The 17314-nt window shown below is 43.9% G+C and overlaps 1 protein-coding gene across 4 annotated transcripts in view; it reads left to right on the top strand.

Annotated features, from left to right (window-relative positions):
* Positions 1-17314, top strand: part of FAM107B (family with sequence similarity 107 member B) — a 219513-nt gene that overhangs the window by 160664 nt on the left and 41535 nt on the right. Inside the window, exon 1 of one of the 4 annotated variants that reach the window (XM_082452941.1) lies at positions 16097-16348. The exons of the other annotated variants lie outside the window; for them this stretch is intronic. The gene's annotated coding sequence lies outside the window, so the exon portion shown is untranslated. Of the gene's footprint in view, positions 1-16096; positions 16349-17314 lie in introns of those variants that run through there. 4 annotated transcript variants of the gene reach the window in all.

The following is a 17314-nucleotide window of genomic DNA, read 5'->3' as shown; positions in this document are numbered from 1 at the left end:
AGGTATTTCATGTAAGTGGAATCACACAGTATTCGTCTTCTTGTGGCCTGATTTATTTCACTTAACGTAAGGTCTTCATCCATGGTTCATCTATGTTGTAGCAAGTGTCAGAATTTCAGTCCTTTTTAAGGCTAAAGAGTATTCCATTGTATGTATCGGATACATTTTGTTTACACATTCATCTGTTGATGGCTCTAACTCTGTGTTTTATACGGTGGGTCACAATCAGCATTTTACAACATAAAATACAGTAGGAAATGTTTGCCTGTATTAGGGGTCAGTGCTGTTTTGTGAAGTGTGTGTGTGTTGTACTAAGGCCTGTTGATTTTTTACATTTTTTACGGGCAGAGTAGAGTGGAACACTTCGGTATCTCCCGGGTCTTATGCCACTTCTCACGTAGAGAGGTCAGCAGTGTTTCCCGTGTTTTGGGTGAGGTAGACTAGGAAAGAAGGAGCAGGAAGAACAGGTTAACTCTTGGGGCCTGGTTGTTTGTTTTAAGTGTCACGTGTCCACAGTGATACACTTGGAAGGAATTCAAGTGAACCCAATGGCCAGACAGCATTGTTTGTAAACAGTTTTCAGGGTTTTCCGTGGAACCTCTTTCTCCTGTCTTCCTGGAGTGCTTCCCCCCCCCCACCCGCCCTGCACCCCGCAGGGCACTGAATGATGCAGGGCTGAGTCACCGGGAGAGCCTGCAGCTCCCGTGTGACGGGCTTGGGGCAGGAGCTGGCATGGACTGTGGACCAGAGCTGAAGTCAGTTCACTGAATATTACGTCTCATTCACGCCTCCGCGGTTGTCCTTTCACACTCTTTGCCTAGATCTAGATTTGATATTTCCTACTAATTTCGTACCAACAATCTAAGCCCTCCTTGGTTTAGAGGGGCAGACCCTTCAGCCCAGAGGTCACTCAGGTATTTGGACAGAATTGGGACTAGCGCTCAAGGCCCTTCTTCCCCTGATGCCATTTTTCTCACTGTATTAAACGCGTCCCCCCAAATAGAAGCATGAAAGCATATCTTATGAGTGGACCGTCACATCATGAACTACGGTCCTCAGGAGCGCAGATCTGCATTGTCTCAGAGCCTGGATGCGATATGCATTGTGGGGTTACAGGCAATGTTAGAACTCCACCTCCGCTCGTTGGGGAGGGGATTTGTCAGTAGTCGGAAAGGTGAATCGAGCGTGATCGAGGTGTGCAAATGTCGGGCTGGAGATGGTGCACATGCAGACCTGGGGAGATCCCAGTGTGTTTGGGGTATGCGTGTGTGTGTGTGTATGTGCGTGCGTGTGTATGTGTGTGTGGTTACACCACTTAATGAGGGAGCTGATTCTTAGGGGGAAATGTTTGCTTTCGTTGATAGATTTCACTTAGCCTGTATAGAGGGTATTTGCTTGCAAGCAAGCTCTGCTGATGTTTTCTGCACACGTGCTGCCAGAGACAGCGTGTTCCATCTGGAAGGTCGGTAACTGGTACCAGGGTTGGAACAGTTTGTTTTTCATTGTTTGCTCTCCTTTCTGTGCCTGATGAGGTCATGCAGTTGCACACAGAGCTAATGCAAACTTTCCTGCTTTCCGAAGTTGCTACAACATCTCCCTTTGAACTTTAACTCTGACTGTTTTGATTTCCAGTAAGAGAGCTTCTTGGTGGGGTGAGGGGCAGTGGTGGTAAATCCTTGTTCTGGGTGCTTTTTTTTATTGCTAGAAAAAAGTACTGCTGTTGGGAGGTGCGTTCTTACTGTGATCTTTTTATCTGTTGCCTTGAACAAGGAGCCTGCACACATCCAAAGAGATCAGTGTTCATTCTCCATGACGTTTGGTTGCTTATGCCTTGAGTAGGTGACAAATGTGGGGTGATTTTCTGGGCAACGTTTATCTTACTAAAGGATGATTTTTAAAGCGTTGGATGTTGATGATGAAAGCATAAATACGTGTGTATCTGAGGTCGTAATAAACCTTGAGATCTTCCCCTGGGCCACTGAAGAATCTAGTCCTTCAAATGTGTGAACTTGAACTTGTGGATTTAACAAAACAGCAGATCTATACAAGACTAAATAAAAAGTCACATCTTGTTATGGTTTTGGATGTCATGTCTTTGCCAGGGAGAGAGTTCTGTAAGAGGCTGTCTGTCTTGCAGTCATAAACTATCTTTTTTTCCCCCGATGATTTCTTCCAGTGCCCAGCCATCTCTGTCAAACTCTGGATGAGTTGCCCTTTGCTCACCTTTTAAAAATATCTTTTGATGTTGAGTAGGTTTTGTCTCCATTATTTTATCCAGGCTCCATTCAGTGTCTGGGCTCCTGATGATTAAATTGTGCTTTTTCTTTGAAGATCTCCACTTCCGGTACAATGTGACTCTCCAGTGAAAATTACTGATGTGTATTTTGAAGTACTTCATTTTAGCAAAATAGCACTTGCTTTGCAGTTGTTTTGTTCGTCATCTCCACTTTCTCCCTGGTGGTTGTGGGTATAAAAAAACGCAAGCTTGTGAAAACAGCAACAAAACACTCTGAGAGGCCTTGGTTTTAATTTGCTGCTTATTCCTTGGTGGGGTGTAGGAAAGATGCTTTCTCGGGTGTCCATTATGGAAACAGTATTTTCAGTCTCCGTTCATACCTGTCTAATGACCAAAGGGATTTAAATGCTCTCCTTCATTGTGGTGTCATAATTTCCACAGTGGCTTTGACTTGAGTTGCTACTACTACTTCACACTCCTGCCTGCCCTAGGTGTGCACATATTTGGTGACAAGGTAATGTTGATAGAGACAAACAGATCTCACACACACACCTTTTTTTTTTTTGCTGGGTGCATTTGCAGTGCCTTTTCGTTTGAGAAAAAAAAATATGGGCTACCCTTGCTAATGTAGGGCTCTTACCTACCTTGTGCACAATCATATGGACCTGCCCCTGGACTGCCAGGTTCTGTCAGAGAAAGTCACACAGATGCGGCAATAGAGTCTGGTCGTCAACTTCAACGCTGCCTGGAAATCAACTGATTTCTTCATCAACACTCTCACTCTCCCGCATGACTATTTTCAATTCTCTCAACAGTTCTTAAATCTCCAATTTCATCGTCAGCCCCGTCCCTCCTGCTGGTCCCTCACTCTCAGCAGGTGTTCTTTCCACGGCTAGTAAAGCAGTTGTGTGAAGGCCCTTCGCTCCTCTTCCCACTGTCCCTCTGCAAATCTGCTTGCTCCTGGATCCTTTTCTCATCTTTCTGTTCACAGTGTAAGAGGTATCCATCTCCCTCACTTTCTAAAAATCAGTTTCTCCACAGCCATCCCCTCCCTATTTCCACCTCTGTCCTGGTGTTTCTTTCTCATGAGGATTTATGAATGCTCAGGTCTCTCCCATCTTAAAGCAAAAACAAAACAGAACAAACACTGTGAAACCCACGCCTTCCCTGGTGCCCTCCTCTTTCAGCTGTCGCTTTCTCTCTCCTCCTCTTTGATTAAACTTTTTGAGAGGATGTTCTACTTTCTGGCCTGTAGGAGTGATCTACTGCTGCCTGACAGAGCATCATATACGACACACAGTTCTCATCTCACAGTTTCTGTGGGTCAGGAATCCAGGCACAGCTTGTACTAGCCTGTACTTCAGGGTCTCACCAGGCTGCAGTCCACGTGGGCACTGGGGCTGTGGTCTCATCAGAGGCTCAGTTGGAGAAGAATCTTCTTCTGAGCTCACTGAGGTTGTTGACAGAATGCCTTTCCTTGCATTTGTGGGACCTAGGTCACCCTTGGTTCCTAGAGGTCATTGCTCTTCCATGACACAAGGGATTTCACTTAATTCATGGCACCTTAGGTCCTCACAGATGGCGAGGGAGGGAGAGGGGCAGAGAGAGGGGGAGAGGGAGAGAGTGCGAGCGAGCAAATCCAGCAGGATGGAATTACGGGAGTGATATCCCATCACCTTGGTCTAATTCTGTTGGTTAGAACTGAGTCACAGGTTCTGCCCACACTCAGAGGGAGGGGATTAAACTAGGGGGGAACGATGGGAGATGAGGATCGCGGGGACCACCTTAGTCTGTCTGTCCTGTCTCAATTTGCTTATTTCCATTCACTCCTTAAACCACTGTATTCTATTTTTTTTTTTTTTTTTTTTAATCGCCACCACTTTACTGACACTAATCTCAGAGGCAGAATTGGCTACGTGATGTGCAGGGCTCTGTGCAGAATGACAGTGGGAGGCTCCGTGTTAAAAAATTATTAAGAATTTCAAGATGGCAACAACAAAGCGTTAAACCCAGTGTGGGGCTCATCTGAGCCCAGGGATGCAAAGGTCCACACCCGTGAGGCCAGCCTCCCTGTTGCTAAATCTAGAAGGCACTTGCTTGTGCGCCTTCTTACTTGACCTCTCCGCAGTTTCGCTTGTCCACTTGCCACTGCTGAGAGCATCTTGCTTTCTGAAACATTTTCACGCCCCTGAGCTTCTGAGACCTTGCGCCCTCCTGGCTTCCCTTCTCTTTCTGGACCTTCCCCTTCAGTCTCCTTTGCAGGCTCCTCTTCTTTATCCTTCCTTTTATATTTGAGGATTTGGAGGGCACCCTTGTCACCCTGTGAGTTTCCTTAGCCTCAGTTGCGTGTGGACTTTGGGCTCCCAGATCTACGTAACCAGCCTGTATCTGACTCCCAAGCTCAAGCACTCGTGTCCAAGCTTCCTTTATTCACTCGTATGCTTTATGGGCATCTAAATGCAGTGTGTCTAAAGGTGATCTCCCTGTTTTCTCTGATCAAGCTTGTTTCTCCTGAGTCATCCATTTTGGCCAATGGCTCCACTGTCTCCCCAGGTGAGTTTGGATCTCTGGTTTCGCTGTGTTCCTGTCTTGAGCCCCCTCTCTCTTCTGATTGATCTTACTTGTATTTAAGGTCTGTGCCTCCACATGGCTGTGAAGGGCTCGCCCTGGGACTCTATTTCATCCGGGTGATCTTGCTGTTCTCCGGGCCTCCTGGGCTTTGTTCAAACCCAGCATACTTCACTGCTCTTCCTCAGTTAAGGGTCTGTTTCCCCGCTTAGAATAGGAGGCTCCTGAGAGCAGAGACTCAGTTTTGTTCACTGCTTTATCCTCAGTATTGGGAAGCTGGGCACCTGCCACACCCTCAATAAATACGTTATTTTTAAATTAATTTATTTATTTATTGGCCACACCTCGGGGCATGTGGGGTCTTAGTTCCCCGACCAGGGATTGAGGGATTGAACCTGTGCTCCCTGCGGTGGAAGCGTGGAGTCTTAACCACTGGACTGCCAGGGAAGTCCCAATAGATATGTCATATTTTAATGGAAGAGTTTTTTATTTTCAACCTGATTTTTTAAAAAGCATGACTGTTTTTGTTCCTTTGTAGAAACCATACGTTTTGGAAAAACAGGACAACTGTGCAGAAGAATTCCTGTTCTGGAGATGCTAGGGATACCTATAATGTTACAATAGTTTGGGACCTTTTGATTGGATTGTTGTTGATTAGAAAGTAAAGTTGTAACCGGCACTACGTGGGTGTTTTCTTATTTCCATGGCGTTCTGGGCCTGGTGGTTGGGAGGGAGCCTGTGTCATTGGGTCTGCAGAATTCAAAGAATTGCTTGTGTCATTTGGTAGCAGGAAGTAAAAATGTGGTAACTGTGACGGTAAGTAGGTATCAGGTACCTACTTACCTGATACCTACTGAGTCACTCTGCTCTTACTCCAGATGTTTTGACCTATTTTTATTTTTGTTTTTTTAACCAACAAGTGGAGAGGTAGTTGTGGTCAGAGATCTGCATCTCTGATTTTTCAGGATCCTGTTTTCCTTGCAATATCTGCTTGGTTTGGTAATAGAATGTCGAAATGCATTTCAGTATTTGGGGGCCTAATTATTTAGAGACTAAACATGGGCCAGAAGAGGACGGATTCCATTCAGCAAAGACACTGCTCATCTATCAAAGGTCTTGGAGAAGTCTCATTTTAAGCAGAAGTCTGTTACAAGCAAACAAAATAATACATACACTTATTTTTGTTAAAGAGACCCTTTATTCTACAGCCTAGTGGCTCTCAAACTTTTTGATATCAGGACCCTCTGTTTATACTGTTAAAGAGTATTTGAAGACCCTCAAAGACCTTTGTCCGTTGTAATATCTATTGATTATTTACTGTTAGGAATTAAAACTGAGAAAGTTTAGAAAATTTGCTTAAAAATGGCAAAAATAACAATAAGCCCATTACGTATTAGCAGAAGACCATTCATACTGAAAAGTAATGTTTCCAAAACAGAAAAAAATAGTGAGATGAACGTTATTTTACATTTGTGCACATTTTAAAAATAATTTTTTAAATGGAAATAACTATTTTTCAAAATTAAAAAAATTAATGACACTGGTGGCATTGTTTTACATTTTTGCAAATCTATTTCATAACCAGCTTTAATAGAAAATAACTGGGTTCTCATACCTGCTTCTGCATTCAGTGTGTTGATAGGTTGTTTTGGTTGAAGTATACATAGAAAATCCAATCTTACACAGATACATAACTGGTAAAGGTGGGAGTACTGAAATAACCTTTTCAGAGAATTATGGATGGTACAGTGTAGATTCTGAAACCACAACAGTGATCTTTTCTCAGTCTATTACATTAAAATTCATTAAATTATCTTTCATTTTGAATAGGACAGGAGGGTAGCTGAGTGAGTTATAATACACCTGCTGCATATTATGCACCCATATTTTAAAAGTATTTTATCACAAATGAAATGCTTACAAATGTCAAAAATTGTCTACTTAATATGACCCTCATTTTGCTAAAAAAAAGAAAAGAGATGTGTATTTGTATTAACGGAAAGGAAAATATATCAAAATATGGATATGTTTAGTGATGCATTCATGGATGATATTTTATTTTCTATATACTTTTCTGATTTCCAAATTTTCTATGATCACATTGCTTCTAAATCCGGCAGTGGCGGGGGGAGAGTTTTTTTTTTTTTTTTTTTAATAGAGAAATAAGTATGTCTGTTAAACCTTTTCCCTCATCCACAGGTCACCTTGTACATGAAAACCCCAGTTTTTATAGTTGGAGCGGTAACAAAGATCCCTTTTCCCCCTTCAAGTTTTTGTTTATTTAACAGACTAGTGTAACTTTCTATGGCTGTTTTCAACCTCAGAACTTTTCCTCTTTATTTGAATAACAATTATTAGATTCATTAGAGAAACTTTATTCAAGACTTATTCAAGTAAAGTGTTGATTGTGGAACTTTATAGCAGGGGCATAATTTGCTTTTTCTCATTTCTGCTACACCTCAGGCAAGCACTGATTCTTTTTTTTTTTTAATTTATTAATTCATTAATTTATTTTTGGCTGTGTTGGGTCTTCGTTGCTGTGAGGGCTTTCTCTAGTTGTGGCGAGCGGGCTTTCTCTAGTTGCAGTGAGCGGGGGCTACTCTTCGTCGCGGTGCGCGGGCTTCTCATTGTGGTGGCCTCTCCTGTTACGGAGCATGGGCTCTAAGCGCGCAGGCCTCAGTAGCTGTGCCACGAGGGCTCAGTAGTTGTGGCTCGTGGGCTCTAGAGCGCAGGCTCAGTAGTTGTGACGCACGGGCCCAGTTGCTCCGCGCCATGTGAGATATTCCCGGACCAGGGCTCAAACCCGTGTCCCCTGCATTGGCAGGCAGATTTCCAACCACTGCACCACCAGGGAAGCCCAAGCACTGATTCTTATGTAAGTAAAATGCAGAAGGATCTTGTCCTACAGTGATAGTAGAGCTCCTTGCATAGCTGAGAAATATTCCTGGAAATTAACATGCAATTAACCTCTCAGTTATTGCCTCTGAGTCCTTTTGTCAGTGGTGTGTTGAGTATTTCTCTTTACAATTTTTTTTTCAAAGTTTTTTTGATGTGGACAATTTTTTTTAAAGTCTTTATTGAATTTGTTACAATATTGCTTCTGTTTTATGTTTTGGTTTTTTGGCTAAGAGGCATGTGGGATCTTAGCTCCCGACCAGGGATCGAACCCACACCCCTGCATTGGAAGGTGAAGTCTTAACCACTGGACTGCCAGGGAAGTCCCTCTCTTTACAGTTTTATGGCTGGAAGTTGAAGTGTCTACCCAGAGATGCAAAGGGCATCTCACATCTGGGGATGAGCTCCCTGCTTACCCCTGGATTTAGAAAGCATGTTTGTTCACTGTTATGTAGCTGATGTGGTATTGTCCTAACGTATTGCTGCTTTAAGGCTTTTGTCCTTTGTCTGTGGACAGGAATCCAAATCTGCTGATGGTCTATTTTCCTGAAAGTGGAGGATTCCATCCTGTTGGTATTTCTTTATGTTCCTTATGATATGATTAAGTGATTACTAAGATGGCTACAAAGCACCCACAAAGCAGGAAATTAGCAGTTTTGCATCCTCTACTTATCATTTTAAAGATATGAACATTGTTACTTTGATATTTCCGGCTGAACATTCAGTTCTGTGGCTTTAGTTAATAAGTGAGTGACTGTTAGCGTTTGCAGTCTCTCCCAAAACTGTTTACTAAGGCACAGCTCACTTTGAAGTATAAAATGTGATGGGTAACTACTTAATTGTTCGTCCTAATACTGTTTTACATTAAAAGACCATTCTATCCTCTGCTTAAAACAATTGAGGATATTCTACTTGGGGGCACCCTTAAAGCATTCATCATTATATTTGGAAATATTCTAATTTAATTTTAGTCAGATTTTATGAGTTGAGCATTTTGGAGGCTAAGAAATATACTCCAAATAATACCTAGTGGTTTCTTCCTTTTATAATGGAAACCACTCTTTGAATTTAATTATTTCTTGGGTCTGTCATCGTCTTTTATGTAATAGACTGGGCTTGGAAGGTATCACAGATTCTAAGTAAGACACGAGAAGTGTCATTATTATTTCATAATAATCATAAACTGCGGGAGCCTTTAGAATATAACCTGAAGAACTTGCCACGATACAGAAGATAGGCTTCATGAGGGCAGGAGCTTTGATTCCTTTCCTGCTAATTGCATACTGTTTAGGACAGTGCCAGGCACTTAATAGATGTGGAATAAATACTTGATGAATTATTGGAAGATTGGACTCACTAGATTCTCTCTGTGGGCTACTGTAAACAATATGCATTTGCTTTCCAGGAGTCATATCTTCTCCGAAAGGGCAGGAGTAGCTTTTTGAAAGTGAAAGGCTTGTTGTGTGTACCTTGACTCAAACCCTACCAGGCACTGTGCCTGACATACAGTTGGTGGTCTGATGTTTAGAACAAAATTCCAGTGGGACCGCCAGGTAGTTGCTTCTTTTTGCTCATGTTTGTCAGTGGCTTCTAGAATCATCATATGCCCAGTAGGTGGAGAAAATGGGGCATGAAGATCCCAGGGAGGTTGATGGGAAGCTGTTTTGAATTTCTCATTTGTAAATACTGGGACTTTGGCATACTGGAATGTGATTTTTTTGATGATAGGCATGGAAATGGTATGAACAACCTGGCTTAAAGTTCTTGTTGAAAATAACTTGGTGTGTCAGACATTTATCAGAGGCTCCATCAGAATTGATGGCAGCTGTTTTATCTGGGTACCTAAAACAGCTTCTGTCATGCCTGCTCCTTCTCGGGGACCTGCCACACCTCTGTCTCACTGACCATGTCACAGGGAAACCACATCTGGTTTCAGAGCCCTGGGTTACCTGCTCCTCTTACTGATTCAGCCGAATCTCCTGTCACTCACCCCTTCAGTCCCCTTGTTTCAGTCAGGCTGGTGTCTCCATTGTTTCTCCCATCCGTGGGCCCTTCCTGCTGCTTCAAATCCCCTGCTTGGTCACTGCTGACTCCGCCTGGTCACACCCTTCTTTTGAGGCTTGCTTCAGTGGAGTTTCACACTCTGACTAATCTGTTTTGCCTACTGTCTACAATTTTGTTCTGAATCAAGATGTAGTGTTATGTGATGCTCATGTTACTTGTGTAGATTTAGTTTTTACAAAAAGACTAAATACTCTTAAAAGGGATTCTTGTACTTCTTTTATATTCCCTAAGCCTGTGATGGGCGTTTGTTCCAAATGAAAAAAAATAAAAGAAAAAATAGGAAATGCTGATGGGACAGACTTGATTTTGGAACACTCCGCTTACCCATTCCGAGGATGTGGGGAACATAGGGGCCCTGAGCTAATTAATATTGTTTGATTGTCTCGATCTGAAGCCACTGAGTGAAGCCTTGTGTGAAATAGTCCTGACCTGCGGGTTGAAGTGAGACTGTGCAGGCAGGGGTTGTGGATTTGGAAACCTGGAGATGGTGTGAACATTGAATGAACTAGAGTGTTTCAGCTTGGGAAGGAGGATGTTGAAGTTTAAACGAACACAATTTTCTTCACATTTGTAGACAGCTTTTACCAGTTCTTGCAGCACAGCACAACACAACACTTCTCTGATGACCGAATGAGCAGCTGTGGGCTGAAAGGACTTCAGTTCAATAAGACTGATTGAAATTGCTCGTGGGAACCTTTTTAGTTGCTTTTTTTTTTTTGAAGAAAAGGGTAACTTCACTTTCCCTGGTGTGGTTTCCCCTAGAATGGAATTCCTGGAGGGCAGGTCCGCCAGTGTTATTTGCCATGTGTCCTGGTACTCAGTGCTGGCGCAAGAGGTGCTCAGCGAAGGTGGGTGGATGGATGGATGGATGGATGGATGGATGGATGGATGGATGGGTGGATGGGTGGATGGATGGATGGATGGATGCATGGATGGATGGATGGATAGGTGGATGGATGGATGGATGGATGCATGGATGCATGGATGGATGGATGGATAGGTGGATGGATGGATAGGTGGATGGATGGATGGATGCATGGATGGGTGGTGCAGCTGCTTGGCCTTGGAGGTGGAGGGAGAGGAGACTCTTGGAGATGGAGCAGTGGCTCTTGCTGTCCTGACCAGCCTTCCCTCTTTCCCTGGTTGTGTTATGGCCCAGACCCCACTGGAGGTGTGGCTGATCATGATGGGCGCTCCTTTAGTGCTTCTCTACTGGAGCTGGACACACTTTTTTTTTTTTTGAAGTTTCACAGATGATTCTGATGTACCGGGGAGGATTGGAAACCACAGCTGTAGTGTTTGAAGGAAAATGGAAGTTAACTTAAGCCAGTTTGTCCACATGTAAATAAACAAAAGCAGCTTATCCTTTTCGCTGGGGGGCGGGGGGAGGGTGTTATTTTGCTGAGATGGACCCACCAAACTCACTAGTTGTTTTTCTTCCCCCTGCATCTTCATCTGCTGTTTTGGACTTTTTTTTTTTTTCACGTTTAGCTCTTGGCAGCTAATAAGAATTCAAGCTCTTTGGGCACATTTTTATACCTGGGAGAACATATTATAAAGGTGTTGAAGTGTTTCTTAAAATCTAGCAGCAAAGTGTAGGTGTTTTCCAGCTCCAGCCGCTAGATTTAGAATCTCCCTGCTCAACTCCCCATCCAGCCCCCGGATTTCCAGTCCTCTCTGCGATCGCCAGCAGCACAGTTACCAGCAGCTTGGTCTGAGTGCAGAATCGCAGGAAGGAAAGCGGTTGGGAAAACCGGGACCAGGTGAGCACTGCCCGTTGACCTCTCTGTTTAGTTATCTTCCTGGACAATTCTTGAAACGTCCATCCAAGTTTAGTCATTTTCTGGCTGTGTAATAATTCAGACGGTACCTTGTGAATCAGTAACCTTTTAATTAATTTATTTACTTTTATTTTTGGCTGTGTTGGGTCTTCGTTTCTGTGCGAGGGCTTTCTCTAGTGGCGGCAAGTGGGGGCCACTCTTCATCGCGGTGCACGGGCCTCTCACCATCGCGGCCTCTCTTGTTGCGGAGCACAGGCTCCAGACGCGCAGGCCCAGCAGCTGTGGCTCACGGGCCCAGTTGCTCCGCGGCATGTGGGATCTTCCCAGACCAGGGCTCGAACCCGTGTCCCCTGCATTAGCAGGCAGACTCTCAACCACTGTGCCACCAGGGAAGCCCAGTAACCTTTTATATGTTATGCATTTTGGCATCGCTAGGAAGGTCAAGTAGTTATTTACCTTTTACACCACAGGGTGAAGTAAATAGGAATTTGGAAAGTTGTTTGTGAGTGCGCGTGCGTGTGCTTCTGCTAAGCAGGCAGGGGAGGAGAGCGGTTAGGGACCCTGTGGTGAATTTCAAAGCATAAAGATGCATTGATGGGGGAGGTGAGGGAAGCGTGATGCACTGGGGAAACCCGGAGGGAATTACCTGGACTGAGGGAGCGTGGGTCCGAAGAGGAATTTAGTCTTTTTTTCTAAAAATTAAAAAAAAAAAAAGATTTGCCTGGCTCCAAAACAGGAAGAGGTGGCTCTGCCTCATTTCTGTTTTCTGCTAGTAGTGGACTTCTCTCGCAGGGGATAAAAACACCATCACACAGCAGTAAAGAGCTCAGACGCTGGCGGCAGACCCACTGGGCTGACGAGGCTCTTCCAGCTGCACGACCTTGCACCAGTTGTTTATAACATCCCTGGGCTTCAGCTTCTCCTCTTTCAATAAGGACAGTAATTCCTCCATCATAGGACTGTCTCGGAAGGCAAATGACGTGAAAAACGCAGTGTTCAAGATGGCGCCTGGGACTTCCCTGGCGGTCGAGTGGTTGGGACTCCGCACTTCCACTGCTGGGGACACGGGTTCGATCCCTGGTCGGGGAACTAGGATCCCGCATGCCGGGCAGCACGGCCAAAAACCAAAACCAAAAAACCAAAAACGGTGCCTGGAACATAGTAAGCACTGAATAAATGTTAACAGGAAGGAGGGCTAGTATTTCTAAGGATTACCTGGGAACCAAACTGTCATTGATAACAGAGTTTCTATTACAAATTTCAATGTTTTAAAACTCCCATTTAAATCAGGAGATTGCAGGAGTGCACAGACCCACAGGGTGGATATTTAGTGGGGAGAAATAGAAAGAGTAGAAATTAATTTTGCCCAAGACAAGTGAATACTTTTTTTTATTGGTCCATGACCAATTTAGGACAAAGAAAAATGTTCATGGGCTGCATCTTTTCTAACCCTGCAAAATTTACTGAGACACTGAATTGCTTTAACAAGTGATAATCAAACATTTAGTAATTGTAAGCCCTGGAGATACAGTGGTGCACAGAGAGCAATGGCCCCGACGCTCAGGTAGCTTCATATCTAGAGGGAAGATGATCAAAAAACATGTGCCCAGCAGTAAAAACGAGCAGTTCCCCAGACTGTGAGGGGTGGGATGCGAGCTTAGGACAGAGACTGATGGTGGAAGGACCCAAGTTAGGTGGGGTGATCTGAGCAGGTGATGTTTGAGTGGAGATTCAAGGGTGAGCCAGTAGTACGGAGAGATTTGGGATGGGATGGGATGGGTTGGAGGGGGTGCTGGCGTGAGCACAGACTAGGTGAAAAATGAAGGGAGGCCGCAGGGCTGGAGGGCGGGGAGCAAGGTTGCAGGGAGAGACGGAAAGATGCAGGGGACGGGGTGTGAGAAGTAGGCCCGGGTCAGGTCAGGTAGGGAGTGACGGCCATGGTCAGGGGCTTAGAGAAGCTTCTGGGGAGTGACCTGACCTAAGTTACATTTTAAGGCAATCCCACGGGCAGAAGATCAATTCTTAGTGCAAGCTTCCTGCTTTAACATTTTTCTATTTGACAATGAAGAAAACATCAGGAGAGCATTTTTAGCCTTGGAAATGTTGGTGTCTGGATGTATTTGAGAAGCACTAATGACAACGAGACCTTCTGAGTTTTCAACCTGAAATGACGTTGCAGCTGAACCGTGAGGCCAGGCTGGTGGCCCTGATCACATCCTACAGGCTCCCGGCAAGAAGAGCACACAGGAGGTGGCTGATCTCGCCAGAGGCTGGCACAGCTTTGTGGTGTCAAGTGCAGAGCTGTCATTCGTCTGGGCTGTGACCGATGAGAATACTGTGACCCGGCCGATGGCTGGCAAGCTGAGTGCTGACCGATGTATTTCCGTTTTCAGTCACAGCATCCAGGCCACGCCAGGAACCATCCAGAAACTCCGCGATCGGCACTTGTAGATCCTCTGTGCTTTTGGGAAGAGTAACATGGACTACTTTAATGTCAATTTCTGATAGCAAATTACGGGTGATGAAATCAGTTGTTTCGGATGACAGAGAAGGACCCTTTGCAAGGCCTCTTTAAAGCAATCGTCGTTAATCCAACAGTGCTCCTTTTTATGTGGAGCGCTGAGAGAGGAGCGCTATGCTGTCTTACTGGTCTGCCTGCAAGTATGGGAAGTCCCAGCACACAGGCAGTGAGGGGCTGCATTTCAGAAACAAGCTTTCGTCGGGATTTCTTCTGGTCGTGAATCTTCCGAGGATTCACCCTATTATTCTGTATTATAGTTGCAGATGGGCAAAAAGCAGATTGCTCACGTTTCCCTTTTTGGGAGGGATGGGGTAGTGTGTGTGGCTTCGAAAGGCCTGTCTCTGTCGGAGCCTGACTGTGTTGCCTGGTGCGGTCGGTGTGTGTGCGTGTGCGCGCGTGCGTGTGTGTGTGCAAGAAAAGTCTGCAAGTTTAGATCAGACTGCCCTGATTAGTGAGAGCCTCTGGTCCTCTGGTCTGGGGCTCACAGGTGAGGAAACTGACCCCAAGGGGCAGGACCATTTGCTGAGAGCGCAGAGCCTGTCGGTGGCTGAGCTGGGACCGGGACCTGGCATTTTTGGTGCTGGGACCTGTGCCTTTTGACGAAACACGTTGTTTACGTTAATTGTAAAGAAAATGGTTAGTACCAGATGTAATGAGGAAATAGATAATGTCCAATTATTCCAAGCCAGTGAGTTGAATCTTTTTAAATCTGCAGTGGACCATTTTAAGAGAAAGCAAAAAATTTGTTTCTTGCTAGTGAGGTAGGAGCAGAACTTATTTTAAAAAATGAGAATGAGGCAAAATAAAACTAGATTAAAGGCAAATAAAAATGTTAGTCTAGGATACTTTGTATCTTTGTTTTATGATCAGGCTTTAAATTAGAATGTCGGTGGGTATACACACTACTATATATAAAATAGTTAACTAATATGAATCCTGTATAGCACAGGGAACTCGACTCAATACTCGGTAGTGACCTACATGGGAAAAGAATCTAAAAAAGAGTGGGTATATGTATATGTATACTGAAACATTATGCTATACAGCAGAAGCTAACACAACATTCTAAATCAGCTATACTCCAATAAAAATTAAAAAAAAAAATTAGAATGTCAGTGGGAGTGACATTTAATGATTCTAAATTCATAATGTCATCAGTATTTTATTAAAATAATGGATGTATTAGTGAATCTACTTTTGTTAGATGATATTATTTAATCTGGTAGTTAGTTTCATAATTAATTTTTTTCCTAAGGGTAAAAAGACGCTGTATCTCTTCAGATTATTAAATAGCTGTATGGCAACAATGTCCTGTTTTCTGAACATTCATAAATTCAATGTATGTCCTTTAGACTTACGGGTGCCTTTATCCAAGTCAGGCTCCTGTGTTGTATTCCCCTTTGGTTTGCCAAACTAGTTATTTCTTAATACTTGGAAAGTAGTTTATATAATTAGTGATAGGCGTATAGTGTAAAACAAAGAGGTGAACTGCTAAATACCAATCTGAGCAGGCATTATTGTCCACTGTTGCTATGACAACTAACAATTTAAGTCTAACGTATACAGCTGACTTGTTACACCTTGAGGGCACATACTCACACAGCTTACCTCTAATTTGCCGTTTTACAAAAAAGGCCCGATTCAGTGATTAGGTGATGGTGTATTATCGACGTGTCTTTCATCAACTGGGTTAAATTGGTTGATGTGCTTTGGTTCTTTCCATGGAACAGCCTGTCGGTGCTTCTGTTTACCCACTTTTTGGGATAAGGAAGTGGAGGGAGGTAGCATTTGCCAACTGATGTGGACAGAAAAGCAAGGGAGAAATGTAGCCCTATTTTGAAACATTCTGTCGACACTTATTAACTACTTGGTCCTGGTACTTCCTCTTTCGAAAACTGATTTAATGCAATCCTGCCCTCCACTGTGAGATTGTTTATTGCCCTCAGCAGAATTCCTGGCATATTTGAGGCCCTGCCCCTGCCAGATCCCCAAGCCACAACTGGCTCAGTCGCTCCCCTGCCTTTATTCTGTCCCTGGTCAAGGCCTCGTAGGGTAAATACAGTTTAATCCTAGTGATTGTTCTAGGGCACTCCTGCTGCCCCATCTGAGTCCCAGCCTTTGTGGCTCTCTGCCTGTCATTGTCTTGGCTTTGAATGAAGTCTGACAACTTTGCCCTGCCTTACAAACCTGGGACACCCACCTCCCTTCCCTTAGTAAATAGACTCATGGGAGGTGTTATATACTCTATCTGCAGTGCTGATGAAATTGGACATATTTCCTAAGGTTAGTAATAGGTATTTGTGTGGGAGGTGTGTTTGAAGGGTGGAGCAGTGAGAGGGTAGAAGGAAAAAAGATACGGTTTCTGACTTTGAACAAAAGATAAGAAGCTTCTGACTTTGAACAGGTGAAGCCCGATTACCTGAGAAATTTGGTGACCTGTGCTGATGGCAGCTGAGATACTGGCTGGGGGGTGTGTGCGATGAGTCCTTATTAACAGTCAGTCATTAATCCAAACAGCAACCCTGAGAGGGAAAGATAAGGAACGAGGGGCTCAGAAGGCAAACCCCCAACAAAGGTTTTGAAATTAGTTAGCTTATGTTTGAACTCTGGCCTTCCCATGACTAATTGTATGACTTTGGATAAGTGCCTTAGCCCCTCTGGCCCTCAGAATCTACCTCCAGTGTTGTGAAAATTCAATGAGGTGATGCATGTGGACATTTAGGACTGTGCCCAGCCCACAGCTAATATTTATTGAATAATTATTTTAAGTATTTTTCTTGTTGAACCAAGGTCATCCAGCTAGTACGTGGCAGAGCGGGCTCTGACTTTCTCAGACGTGAAAGCTTAGCTCTTTCTACTGTTTCATAACCACCATTACTGTCGCCATGTCTCTTTTCACCAGGAAGAAAAATACATCAATTCTTAGTTGTCTCCCTTACCATTTTCCGCCTGTTTCCCACATGCGTGTGTAAATGGCCTTTGGCGGTTGGGTTGCAGATACCTGGGACTGGAGAACTTCCTCTTACCCATTGTTAACTCCAATTAAGTGTGTGGAATTTTGTCCTGCTTCTTAAAAAATATGCACCTAGAATTATTGTTTTGGTATTAAGAATCTGAGTTACACTGTAGTTTTTAACAAAGAAGCAAATGCCATTACAGTTAGCTTTAAATATTGATGTACTATGGCTATCATTTTATCTATGGATAGAGAAACTATTGAAACTGCTTTTAAAAAAACACTTTAAGAAG

This window comes from Balaenoptera physalus (genome assembly GCF_965194825.1).
Source record: "Balaenoptera physalus genome assembly, chromosome: 2".
Taxonomy (NCBI): domain Eukaryota; kingdom Metazoa; phylum Chordata; class Mammalia; order Artiodactyla; family Balaenopteridae; genus Balaenoptera; species Balaenoptera physalus.
The sequence above is the reverse complement of the archived record's forward strand: the minus strand, read 5'-3'. Positions and strand labels throughout refer to the sequence as shown.